Consider the following 13,216-nt stretch of genomic DNA (forward strand, 5'->3'; position numbering starts at 1 on the left):
GACGGCCACATCTTTGTCTTGCAGAGCTACTAGTGGGTTTGAACCACCAGCATTTTGATTATCAGCTGAGTGGTTAATCACTGTGCCACCAGGAGTCCTTTGTTCCAATGTTACCTAAGCATTTTATGATAACAGTTGATTTCTTGTTACTTGTGGTGGCCCTGGTTTGGCACTGTAGGATAAGCACTGGACCGCAAGGTCTGTTTGAACTGCAAGGTCAGCAGTTCAAATTCACCACCTATACAGGGTAGCTATGAGTTGCAACTCACTTGAGGGCACTTAACCATAACAACAGCACAGTATATAAAGTTGTTGTGAACACTGGGTTAGACAATTCTGATTTCCACTGTTGTTGTTATGTGCAATTGAATCAGATACATAGTGACCCTGTATAGGGTTTTCGAAGAACTCTGGTAGCATAGTGGACTACTCATTGGATGCTAACTATAAGGTTAGCAGTACAAATCCACCAGGTGCTTCATTGGAAAAAGAGGAAGCTTTCTGCTCCTATAAAGATTTATAGCCTCAGAAATGCTATACAGGGTTGCTATGAGTTGGAAAAGACTCGATGGCCCACCACCATCACCATACAAGTTCCACAGAGCAGTTGGTGTATTTGAACTTCCGACCTTGCTGTTAGCAGTCCAGTGCTTATCCTACAGCACCACACCAGGAATCCCACTACCCTCTGGTCACACTATATTTGTCAACTCATCAATACAAAATTTTACATTGTGTTTTTGTTTAAAAACACTTTATATAATGGGCATAAATGGTTATAGGCTCAGCTGCTAACCTAAAGGTTGGGAGTTTGAGTCCACCCAGAGTTATCTCGAAAGAAAGGCCTAGTGATCTGTTTCTGAAAAACCAGCCATTGGAAACTACTTAACGGGTATGCCATCTGTTCTTTTGGGGGGTGGAGGTGATGCAAATATTCTGGAACTAAAATTGTTGATTATCCTAAGGTGTGTGTACCCCACTCCTTGTAGACCTTGTTAATATTTGTCTGACAACTGAACCTGGGGGTGAGTGCATTTCCAGACCTAAGGGTGACTAAGGGCCAGAGTCTCGCAGGTCCTACCTGTTTCTATCCAACCAGTAAACCTGATCTTTTTTATGATTTGGCGTTTTACTCCATATTTTCTTCTGCTCTATCTAGTACCTCCTATTGTGATCCCTTTCAGAGCGGTTGGTAGTGGTAGCTGGGCACCATCTAGTTCTTCTGGTCTCAGGGCAACGTTTACCCAAGGACAAAGTTCAGAAGAGGTTGGAGAAAAGGAGGAATGGACGCGAGGAACTCAGGGAGGAAGTGGAACGTGTGACGTTACATTGTGGGGACTGCAATCAATGAGATGAACCGAAATGTGTAGAAATTGTTAAATGGAAAATTGATACGCTCTGTAAACCTTTACCCAACTCACAATACAAAGTTTTATCTTATTTTTTTAAAGTGAAGGAAAAAAGGTAAAAAGGGTGGTTTTGTGCAGTGGAAATCTAGAGTTGGGCGTTGACAACTGAAAGTTGAATACAACAGGCAGATATATCTAGTAAGCATTTGGGTATCATCTACAGAGCTCACGGGAGAGGTGAGAGCTGGATTCCTAGGAGCCGTGAACACAGAGAAGCCATCTGGGATGCCTGGACTAAGCAGCTTCCCTAAGATAGGACTCTCAACCTTTCTGTGCCATGACAGGCTGGTGATGTCTATTGAAGACTTGATCAGAATGTTGAGGTTTTTTGTATGCTTTAAATGCATTTATTGTGGTTGTTGTTGTCAGCTGCCATTGAGTCGGAACTGACTCATAGTGACCTCATGCACAGCAGAATGAAACAATGTCCGATCCTGGGCCAACCTCACTACCGCTGCCACACTTGAGTCCATCAATGCTGCCACCTGGTCAATCCATCTAGTTGGGGGTCTTCCTCTTTTTCTCTGATCCTCCATCTTACCAAGCATGATATCCTTCTTGAGCAACTGTTCCTTCCTGACAATATGTCCAAAGTATGAGAGACGAAGTTTAGCCATTTTGGCCTCTAAGGAGCACTCTGGCTGCACTTCTTCCAAAACAGATCTATTGGTTCTTTTGTCAGCCCATGGCACTTTTAGTATTCTCCTCCAACACCACAATTCAAAGGCATCAATTCTTCTACAATCTTCCTTATTCACTGTCCAGCTTTTGCATCCATATGAGGTTATTGAAAATATGATGGCTTGGGTCAAGCGCACCTGAGTCCTCAAGCTGATATCTTTGCTCTTCAACACTTTAAAAACTTCCTGTGCAGCAGATTTGCCTAATGCAATACATCGTCTGATCTCTTGACTGCTGCTTCCATGAGTGTTGATAGTTGATCCAAGAAGAATGAAGTCCTTGACAACTTCAATCTTTTCTCCATTGATAAGAATGTTGTTTATTGGTCCAGGGGTGAAGATTTTTGGTTTTTTGTTTTGTTTTTATTTGCATTTATTATGGGTGTATTTTTTAAAACAGTTTTTTATGCTGTCATTCCCTTGCCATTCAATTCACATGCATATGAAGTGATTGAAAATACCATGGCCTATATTAGATGCACCATAGTCCTCAAACTGACATTTTTGCTCTGGAACACTTTAAAGAGGTCTTGAGCAGCAGATTTGCCTAGTGCAATACGCTGTTTGATTTCTTGACTGCAGCTTCCCTGAGTGTTGATAGTGGAGCTGAGCAAAATGAATTCTTCAACAACTTCAGTCTTTTCTCTATTTATCATTAGTACAGTAGTGAGGATTTTTTTTTTTTTTTTACATAGCGGTACAGTCCATACAGAAGGCTGTAGTCTTTGATTTTTATCAGTAAATATTTTAAGCAGTCCTTTTTGCTTCCAGCAAACAAGGTTGTGTCATCTGCATACCACAGGTTGTTAATGAGGCTTCCTCCAACCCTGATGCCACGTTCTTCTTTGTCATCTGGATCCTTTCCCAAAATATTCTGTCACTATTAACATAGCCTCGATGCTTCTCAAGAAAAAGCGCCCCCTTTCTCCATCCCTCCCACTGCTGATAACCGCTAATCACCTTTGGTTTCTAAATACAGTAAAACCCATGAGAGCTAAGCCTCATAGAACTGTCTTGCTTTTCCGGGTTTTGCAAGTTTTGCTCCTTTGACAGGATGGAATCTTGCTACTTTCTGTCGCTCTCTATGATGGAAAATATTTATGTATTCCTTCTCTGACAGCTTCCCCATCTTACATGGGTTCTGGCTTTCACATGTTTTATTGTATTTATTTCATGTAAGTGAGATCAGACAGAACCTGTCCTTTCAAGAACAACCAGAGTTCCCTGTTCTTGAATTTCACATAAGTGGAACCACACACTATGTGGTCTTTTGTGCCCAGCTCTTTTTGACTCAGTTTAATGTTATCAAGACTCAGCTATGCTGTAGCATGTATCAGAATCGGCATAGTGTTTCCAAAAACGTGAAATAAAAGTTGTGCAATAGCAAAGGAGATAAATTATTTTGAGATAGAGTTACGTCTGTGTTACTTTATTCCCCTGTTATACAAGAAGACCTAGCATTGGATTTCATAGCTACCAGATAGAGATGAGAGCCAGTAGTAACTTGAGATTCCTGAGCACCTGGGATGTGATGTTGAAATACGTGGTTTTTGTGGGTAGCAGTTCACCCTGAGATTGCTGATGAGACTGGGGCATGTTCCTCCATTCATTTCTGACGGCAAGGCTAAATGTCAGTTAGAGGTTGGTGAAAATAAGGCTGCATTTTCCCCCTCCACATTCACGGGTCCTTTACATTTGAACCATGGATACTTTGGGGGTCCCAATGTATTTTGTACTCCAAGATAAAAATCACTGCTTTCAAGTTTGTGTGTGTGTATTTTTCTTTGATTTTATATTATGAATTGGGTGAAGGTCTACAGAGCAGATCTGTTTTCTGTTTAAACATTCATGCACATTTTGGTTCATCTCGTTGACTGCAACTCCCTCAACATAATGTCAGGCATCCCACTTTCTCCCTGTGTTTCTTGTTTCCGTTCCTCCTTCCTTCCTAACCCTTCTGAACTTTGTCCTTGGGTCAATGCTGCTCTTTTGATTTCAAATGGTTGATTATTCTAAGGTGTGCATAACCCCCTAGTGTTACTGCTCCAGATATAGATCCGTGTACTTTGTTTTTTGTTTTACTGAAAATTGAGCCATGCTGGTGAGTTCATTTCCAGACCTGAAGGGTGATTAAGGACCATGGCTTGGGTTTACTCCAGTCTCTTTTGACCAGTCAGCTTTGTCTTTTATCTTTATGATTTTGAGTTGTGTTCCACATCACACCCTGCCCCCCCCCCCCCCCCACTCTATTCAGGCCCTTCTAATGTGACCCCTCTCAGGGCTGTCCATAGTGGTAGCTGGGCCCCATCTAGATCTTCTGGTTTTGGATGGTGGATACTGATGTTCACAATGTGTGTGTTTTGTTCTGCTGTAACAGAAATATCACAAGTGACTTAAAGTAGCAGAAATTTATTTTCTCAGAGTTCAGGAAGCTAGATGTCTGAATTCAGGATAGTAGCACTAGAGGAAGGCACATCTCTCCTCATCTCAGCCCCAGTGAGCCTTGGCTGCTTGGTGATCCATGAACTTCTGTCTTCCCTGTTTGGGCTCAGGTCTCTATGCATCTCCTGTTGCCATCGAATCAATTCTGATTTATGGAGTCCTTATGTATGCCAGTAGGCTGCTCCATAGGTTTCCAAGGCCACAACTTTTCTGGAAGCAGATCCCTAGGCCTGCCTTCTGAGATGCATCTGGGTGGGTTTGAACCACCAAGTTTTCAGTGAATTACTGAGCTCTCAACCAAACTGCACAGACTGCTGTCTCTGAGTGTAAACTGCTCTTTCTATATCTCCAAATGATTAGGTTTAAGAACCATCTTACACTGGTAGATGTGCCTAACTCATTAGCACAACAAAGAAAGCCCTATTTCCAAATGGGATCACAACCACAGGTAGAAGAGTTAGGATCCTAAGACATATTTTTAGGGGGACACAATTCTATCCACATCACAGTCTAAGGATCAAGCCAGGAGCTCTGGAACTATGAGTAGATCCAGCAAATAAGATGGAGAATGAGCCGCCCAGGAAGTCAGAGGTCACTCTGAAGTCAAAATGTCAACATATCCAGTGAGTATGTGTGACTCAACCCATAGCACCTTAGAAGAACCATCGGGGTGGAATGGGTTTGAGGAACTCACTTTCAGAGACTGCAGTAGTAAGATACAGGATCCATGTTTTCAATAATATCAAGCTATGGACATTAGAGGAGACCCTGGTTGGCAAAAGTGGTTTAGTGCTGGACTGCTAACACAAGGTTGGTGGTTCAAACCCACCCAGAAGTACCTTGGAAGTAAGTCTTGTGATCTGCTTCCAAAAGACCACTGTTCAAAAACCTAATGGAGCAAAGTTATTCTGTGGGACACATGGAGTCACGGTGAGTTGGAACGGATGTGACAGCAACAGGAATGCACTTCCGGGTCATTCCTTCTCCATGTTGGACACTCACATACCACCTTGACTCTGGATCTTGATAAATTTCTGTCTCTAACCATTCTTCCTTCATAAAATTTAATTTTGGGGGCAAAAATTTACAAAGCAAATTAGGTTCCCTATTGCAGACTCCTGGTGTGGTGCTGTAGGATCAGCACTGGATTGTGAACTACAAAGTCGGCAGTTCAAACCCACCGGCTATTCCTCGGAAACCCTATACAGGGTGGCTAGGAGTTAGAACCGACTTGATTGCATTTAACAAAACAACAACATTGTATATTGTTGTTGTCATGGTGTGGTGCTGTAGGATAAGCACTGGACTGCTAAGATCAAACCCACCAGCCGCTTCTCAGAAATGCTATACAGGATTGCTATGAGTTGAAACTGACTGGACGGCACTTAACAGCAACAGAAACATGTGTATTGTTTAGTGACCTTGCTTACTTTTTTTGCAGTATGTCAAGGTTCTCATTGGTTCCATTTTTGGTTATTCCATTTCCTTTAATCTAGCTTCCCAGACTCTTTACCCCCTTGGCCTTCTCATCATTGCTTTAGGGTAAATGTTGACAGTTTGTTCTCATATAAATGATTTTTTAAAAAGAGCATAGTACTCACAGGTTCTCTAGCCATTCTTTAGCCCTGCTCCCAGGTGGCCTTTGAGGTGCAGATCTGTCCTTAGGTATTTACAAGTGTTATTTAGGGATTGCTTCTTTCTTACTACAAAAGTCACATAAACATCTCAATGGACGCAACCCAGATCATCTCAGCATATCATGTTCCAACATGTTCTTGTCACACCCCATAGGTTATACATATATGTTGTTGTTGTTACATGCCATCGAGTTGGTTCCAACCCATAGTGACCCTGAATAGGGTTTCCAAGGGGCCACTGGTGAGCTTGAACCGCTGACCTTGCAGGTTTTTTTTTTTTGCAGTCTGGTGCATTAACCCACAGCACCACACCAGGACTCCTATTAATAGATATATAAAACTGTTGGAAAAGTGATGGAGCAATAAAAAGTCACCACCTGAACGGTGAAGTCCAGTTTATTTTGTTTTGTGATGGTGTACAAACGAACATTTTTGCCCTAAGGTAGAATGTAAAATCAAGTATAAATGATGACTCGGAAACCCTATACAGGGTCGCTGTGAGTCGGAACAGACTCACTGGCACTTAACAACAACAACAACAACAAGACAGAACAGAAAGAAAAGCCTGCTGATCTGTTTCTGAAAACCAGCTGATGGAAACCTCACGAAGCACATCAGGAAACGTGTTGTCTGACTCGCTGGCTTTGGACACATTGGCAGGAGGGATCAGTCTCTAGAGAAGGATGTCATGTTTGGTGAAGTAGAGGGTCAGTGAAGGGGAGGGAGACCCTGGGTGACGGGTTGGCACAACAACCCAAACAACGGACTCAAATACGTGGACAATCACGAGGTTGACGTAGGACTGGCAGCACTTATTCTGTTTACGTGGGTTCCCTGTGATTCAGAGTAGACTCAAGGGCACCTAACAACCACAACATACTTCAGACATATTGTCAGGAGGGAACAGTTGCTGGAGAAAGATATGTTTGATAAGGTGGAGGGTCAGAGAAAAAGAGGAAGACCCAAGCAAGATGGATTGGCAAAGTGACAGCAACAATGGGCTCAGAGTGCCAACAGTAGTGAGGTTGGCCCAGGATCGGGCAGTGTTTCGTTCTGCTGCATAAGGTCACTATGAGTCGGTATCCACTCGATGGCACCTAACAACATACTACAGTTTATCCATGCATCAGTTGATAGACAGTTGCATTGTTTAAAATTATGTGAGTAAATAATGCTGCCACGAGTATCTGGGTGCACGTTTTTGTTTGAGCCTGCACCCTCCAGCTGGCTACCTTTCTCTTCACCTTTCCCACCCTCTCCACCAGGGATAAATCAGGAACATGCAAAGAACCTCCTTTCCACTAGGGGGTGTGGAATAAAAGCCGTCATTACAATCCTCATTTTTCTCATTGTTTTCAGTTTTCCAGGCACTTTGTAGTTTTGGGACAAACCTTCAAAGAAAGTAGGGGTTATTCCCACTTAGTGGACAAGAATACTGAGGTTCACGGAGCTGTTTGTAGATAAGCAAATAGTAGCGAAAACTCGAGGCCCAGAAAGGCCAACTAACATGCAGCTGACCACATGACTGTTGTTAGGTGTCCTTGAATCAGTTGTGACTCATAGCGACTTTGTGCACAACAGAACAAAACATTGCCTGCTCCTGTGCCATCCTCACAATTGTTGTTGTGTTTGAGCCCGATTTTTTGCAATAACCCACATTGTTACAGCTACTGGAGGGCTTCCTCTTTTTCAGTGGCCTTCTCTACTTTTCCAAGCTTGATGTCCTTCCTTGGGGACTGATCTCTCTTGATCACATGTCCAACATGTCACATGGATAATAGGAGCAAAAACGGGGTTCCTAGCCTCATCATTACCTGACTCCTACTTCAGGAGGCCATGGGAGCTGGGGAGGGCTGAGGATTGTCATTCAGCAGCTCAGAAGCACCTAATGGCATCTGTTGGCTTTCCACATAAGCCTTAACATGGGAGCTGGGGAGCGCTGAGAATTGTCATTCATCGACTCATAAGCTCCTAATGGCATCTGGTGGCTTTCTGTATAAGCCTTCACTTATGCTCTGTTCCCCTCCCCATATTTTCTCCTCCATATTCTTTTAGTCATGCTTCCAAGGTAGAGTTTCCCGAACACTTCACACTCTGTCATACACATACTCTCCTTTCTGGCCACAATTGTTCTTGTGGTTGTTAGCTACCATTGGGTCAGCTCTTACTCAAGGTGATCCCCCACACAATGGAGCAAAATGTTACCCAATCCTGCATCATCCCCATGAACCATCCTCCTGACTGGTTGCAGACTACACCATTGCAATCCATAGGGTTCCCACTGACTGGTTTTTGGAAGTCGATCACCAGGCTTTTCTTCCTAGTTCCCATCTTAGTCTGGAAACCTGTTCAACATCATAGTAACATACAAGCCTCCCTTGAGAGATGGTTGGAGGCTGTCCATGAGGGGCAATGGGCAGGAATTGAACCCAAGTCTCTCCCATGGAAGGAGGGAATTCTATCACTGAACCATCACTGTCTCATCTTACATGGTCTGTCTGTTTCTGCCTCCTAGGTGGGCCCTAGGAGCCCTTGTGGCACTGTAGGATAAGCACTGGACTACAAGGTAGGCAGTTCAAACCCACCAGGTGCTCTGTGGGAGAAAGATGGAGCTTTCTGTTCCCATAAAGATTTACATCCTCGGAAACCTTATGTAGGGTCACTATGAGTTGGAATTGACTTCAGTGGCACCCAACAACAACAGTTGTTGTTGTTGTTGTTAGGTGCCATCAAGTTGGTATCGACTCATAGTGACCCCATGCACAACAGAATGAAGCACCGCCTGGTCTTTGCCAACCTCACAATCATTGCTACACCTTAGCCCATCACTGCTGCCACTGTGCCAATCCATCTCGTTGGGGGCCTTCTTCTTTTACTTCGACCCTTCTTTTTACCAAACATGATATACTTCTCCAGGGACTGGTCCTTCCTGACACTATGTCCAAAGTATGAGAGATGAAGTCTGGCCATCCTGGCTTCTAATGAACACTCAGGCTGTACTTCTCCCAACATAGATTCGTTTGTTCTTTTGGCAGCCCATGGTAATTCCCCCCCCCCGCCGCCCCAAATACATCTACTTTCCCAAACTTTATTGAGGAATAACAAACAATGATGGAAAATCTAGAACAGTCAATTTTCTGGGATTCCTCCCTTGAAAATGTGACATTAGATTTCCAAACACATGCCAGAAACGTACATAGTCCCCAACTGTACTATGAGATTCTGAAATCCTAAAATGTTCATCTTCCAACTGTCCGCAGTCTGTGGTCTGTCTTTGAATCTGCAATAATGGACTGAACAGCTGCTCTGGCTTCATTGATTTCTGCCTGTACTCTCTGAGTTCTTCTGTATGCAACAATCACAGGATTTGAGCAGCTTCATTAAGAACTGCATGTCCTGTGTCAGAAACAAGACTTTGCCTATCTAAAGCAACAGGTAAGCCCTCTTTTGTTTGATGTGCGTTAGCAACTGCATCCTGTGTCAGGCACTTCTGAACCAAAATGCAACTTGCCTTTTATATTACCAGGAAATCATCATGATGTTGAATCTGAAGAAGGTTTGTCCGGCCTAAAATCAGGATTACTTATGTCTAAATTGATGAATGGCTCTGCATTTTGAGTTGCATTATCAGCATTTTTTTTGTATTACTGGGTACTGAGTCCTTGTATTTTTCAGCATTATCTCCATATTTAAATCTAACAGCTAAGCCAAGAAGCCAGTCAATTGCCTCCTGTCAATTTTAAATCTTGAAAGGACAGTTACGTCTCTGAGATACTTTTCAAAGAACTTGGGCCAATCACTGCTGTAGATGTTTCTTAAATTCCCTCAGTCTTCCATCTTATAGTGTCTGATTTTCTAGTCTTCAAGCCAAACAATAAAATTCCTAAACTCTGTTGCATCTTTACAGTTGAAGTCAGTAGGGTTGTGGTAGTCTAGGGCCATCAGCTTGCATTGGAACATGGTCCAAGCTTCTTACTGGGGTCCCCCAGGCAGCTGCCTGGAGAGGAGAGATGAGGAAGAGCCAGCCCATGGTACTTTTAATATTCTCCTTCAACACCGTGCTCAAATGCATCAATTCTTCTATGGTCTTCCTTATTCACTGCCCAACTTTAGCATGCATATGAAGTTATTGAAAATACCATGGCTTGGGTAAGGTGTACCTTAGTCCTCAAACTGACATCTTTGCACTTAAACACTTTAAAGAGGTCTTCTGCACCAGATTTGCCTAATGGAATAAGATGCTTGATTTCTTATCTGCTGCTTCCATGAGTGTTGACAGTTGATCCGAGCAAAATGAAGTCTTTGATAACATCAATCTTTTCTCTACTTATTGTGAAGATGGAAGGAATACACAGAGTCACTGTACCAAAAAGAAATGGTCAATGTTCAACCATTTCGAGAGGTAGCATATGATCAAGAGCCAATGATACTGAAGGAGGAAGTCCAAGGTGCATTGAAGGCATGGGCAAAGAATAAGGCTCTGGGAATTGATGGAATACAAATGGAAATCTTTCAACAAAAAGGTTAGCCCTGTATATATTTTTAAGATTGTTTTTATTGAACTTTAGAAGGTGTGAAGACAAAAAGGGAGAAAACCTTTAGTTTTCTGTTAGTAAGGCAACCTAATCATTATTGAATCAGAAAAATGAACTTTTGTTGCAATAAAAAAAATTATTAAAAAGTTTTTTTAAAATTTCTGTTATTGTTACGGAAACACACAGCTAAACAGGACAATGCAACAATGTCTACATATGCAATTCAGTACATTGGTTATATCTTTGATCTGTGTAAACATCTCACACTCCTTTTCTGAGTTCATTCTTTCTTATTCACATAAACTCATTGCCTCCTAAGGTTCCCATCCAATCTTTCGAGTTGCTGTAATCACTTTGATCCCACATTTGTTGTTGTTGTTAAGTGCCATCGAGTCGATTCTGACCCATAGTGACCCTGTATAGGGTTTCTGAGGAGCAGCTGGGGAGCTTGAACCACCGACCTTGCAGTTCAAGCAGCTTTGCAGTCTGTCACATTAATCCATAGCACCACATCAGGACTCCACATAGATAGATCTTAAAAGAGCACATCGTTGAAGGCAGGCATTTTAAAATTAGTTAAGCGGAACTATTGTTTGGTTTTAAGAAGATTTCAGGGATAATTTTTGGTTTAAGGTTTAAAGATGATCTTGGGGCAGTGGTTTCAGGAGTTCATTTAATCTTCATGAACCCAGAAAGTCTAGAGACCATGAGAATTTGAAATTCTTTCTGCATTTTCCCTCTTCTGATCAGGATTCTTCTTTGTAATTTTTGATCAAATTGTTCAGTCATAGTAGTTGGGGACAATCTAGTTTTAATCTCACGGCAGGTAGAGCTTCCCAAACACTTTGTTCTTACACACACTCTCCCTCTGACTACAATTGTTTTTGTGGTTGTTAGCCATCATCAGCAATTGTCCATGGAGGCAATTAACCACATATGTCATATTCTCCTCCCATTTTTGACTCTCCCTCTTCCTCTCTTGTTCCAGGAGAATAGTTTCAAGGGCTCATCCAATCTCCCTGGCTCCAGCGTCGCTGGTGTTTAGATGCAGGTAAACATCATGGCCCCTGGCTCTCAGGTGCCTTGTCTGGGTTCTTCTAGTTCCTTGGGCATTTCCACCTAAGCTCTCATTGTCTGTATACTCTTTTGTCTTCTCAACAAGCCACCTGGGAGGCAAGGACTGGGTACTCCCATTTTATCTTGGCCTTCCCACTTCTGGCATGGTGTTGAGCCATGCCTGCTAGCAGGGTGAAGCAGCAGGCTCCCCCATCCCAGCTTGGTCCCGAGCCAACTGTCCGCCCTTTGAGCCTGTACTGATTACAACCAGCACTTGTCAACCGGTCTGGGCATGGTGTCCTTGGCACGCACTGCCTAAGGCCCTGACTGCTGATACCACGCCCTATTAGGCAACAGCTTTCCCACAGGTAGCAGGAAGCTGCTAGTGGGGATGGGTCCTTAGGCGTGCGTGACCAGGGCAAGTGTGTGCTCTTTGCTGGGACCCACGTGCTGAGAAGCTGAGCTAGGACCCTAGCCCTCCATCCGCCCTTGGGTGAGTCACCTGAGACTTACCAGGCCCGCCCTGGGTGTGTGGGTGTTGGGATGTGACGCCAAGTCACCTGTGTGTTTTAAGCACAGAAGAGGTCACGGAACTGGGGCTTAACAAGGGTGTCTACTGCAAGGTGCAATCTCAAAGCATGTGGTGGTGGCATTATACAGTAAGTGCTATAGGATAAGCACTGGACTGCTAAACATAAGGTTGGCAGTTCAAACCCACCAACCACTCTTGGAATCCTCATAGGGGTCATTATGAGTTCAAAATCGACTCAACAGTACTGGACTGTGAACCACAAGGTCAGTGGTTCAAGCCCACCAGCCGCTCCATGGGAGAATGATGAAACATTCGGCTCCCTCCAAGACTTAAAGCCTCGGAAACCCTATACGGGGTCGCTGTGAGTTGGAACCAACTTGACGACACTTTACAACAAGCAACAACCTCTAATTCAAGCACCAGGGACAATCTCTAAGTTGTATCTCTCTCAATTTGAATTCCCAGGGGAAATCTAAGTTATGGGAGGTGGGGGCCCCCCGATTTCAAGATGAATAGATGTAGATAAAGCTGTGACAGGTCAGCCAGGCCCCTCCCCTCTTCCTTGTCTGGCTGCCTCAGTCAGGTACCTTTCATGTCGTGGCATCACAGAAGGTCATTTTGCTCTTCATCTGGCTCTATCTTGGACTTGCACCTGAGGAAAATGTCCCCATCTGCTCCTCCTCATTTATCCTCTCAGTAATATAACAAAGAAAATCCATTCCTAAACGGGACTATCATCACACAGGCATAAAAACCCCATTGCCACAGAGTAGATTCCAACTCACAGTGATCCTATAGGGAGACTAGAACAACACCATACAGTTTCTGAGACTGCAAATCTTCATAGGAACAGATGACAGCCTCATCTTCCTTTCTCTGAGTGGCTGGTGGATTTGAACCAGCCATCTAGCCGTTGGCAGCCCAA

At 43.5% G+C, this 13,216-nt stretch overlaps 1 pseudogene; it reads right to left on the reverse strand.

Moving 5' to 3' along the window:
- Positions 1 to 9,407: 9,407 nt before the first annotated feature.
- Positions 9,408 to 10,128, reverse strand: LOC102818592 (annotated as a pseudogene).
- Positions 10,129 to 13,216: the final 3,088 nt, after the last annotated feature.

The sequence above is a fragment of the Chrysochloris asiatica genome, unplaced genomic scaffold (assembly GCF_000296735.1).
Source record: "Chrysochloris asiatica unplaced genomic scaffold, ChrAsi1.0 scaffold00034, whole genome shotgun sequence".
NCBI classification, from domain to species: Eukaryota; Metazoa; Chordata; class Mammalia; order Afrosoricida; family Chrysochloridae; genus Chrysochloris; species Chrysochloris asiatica.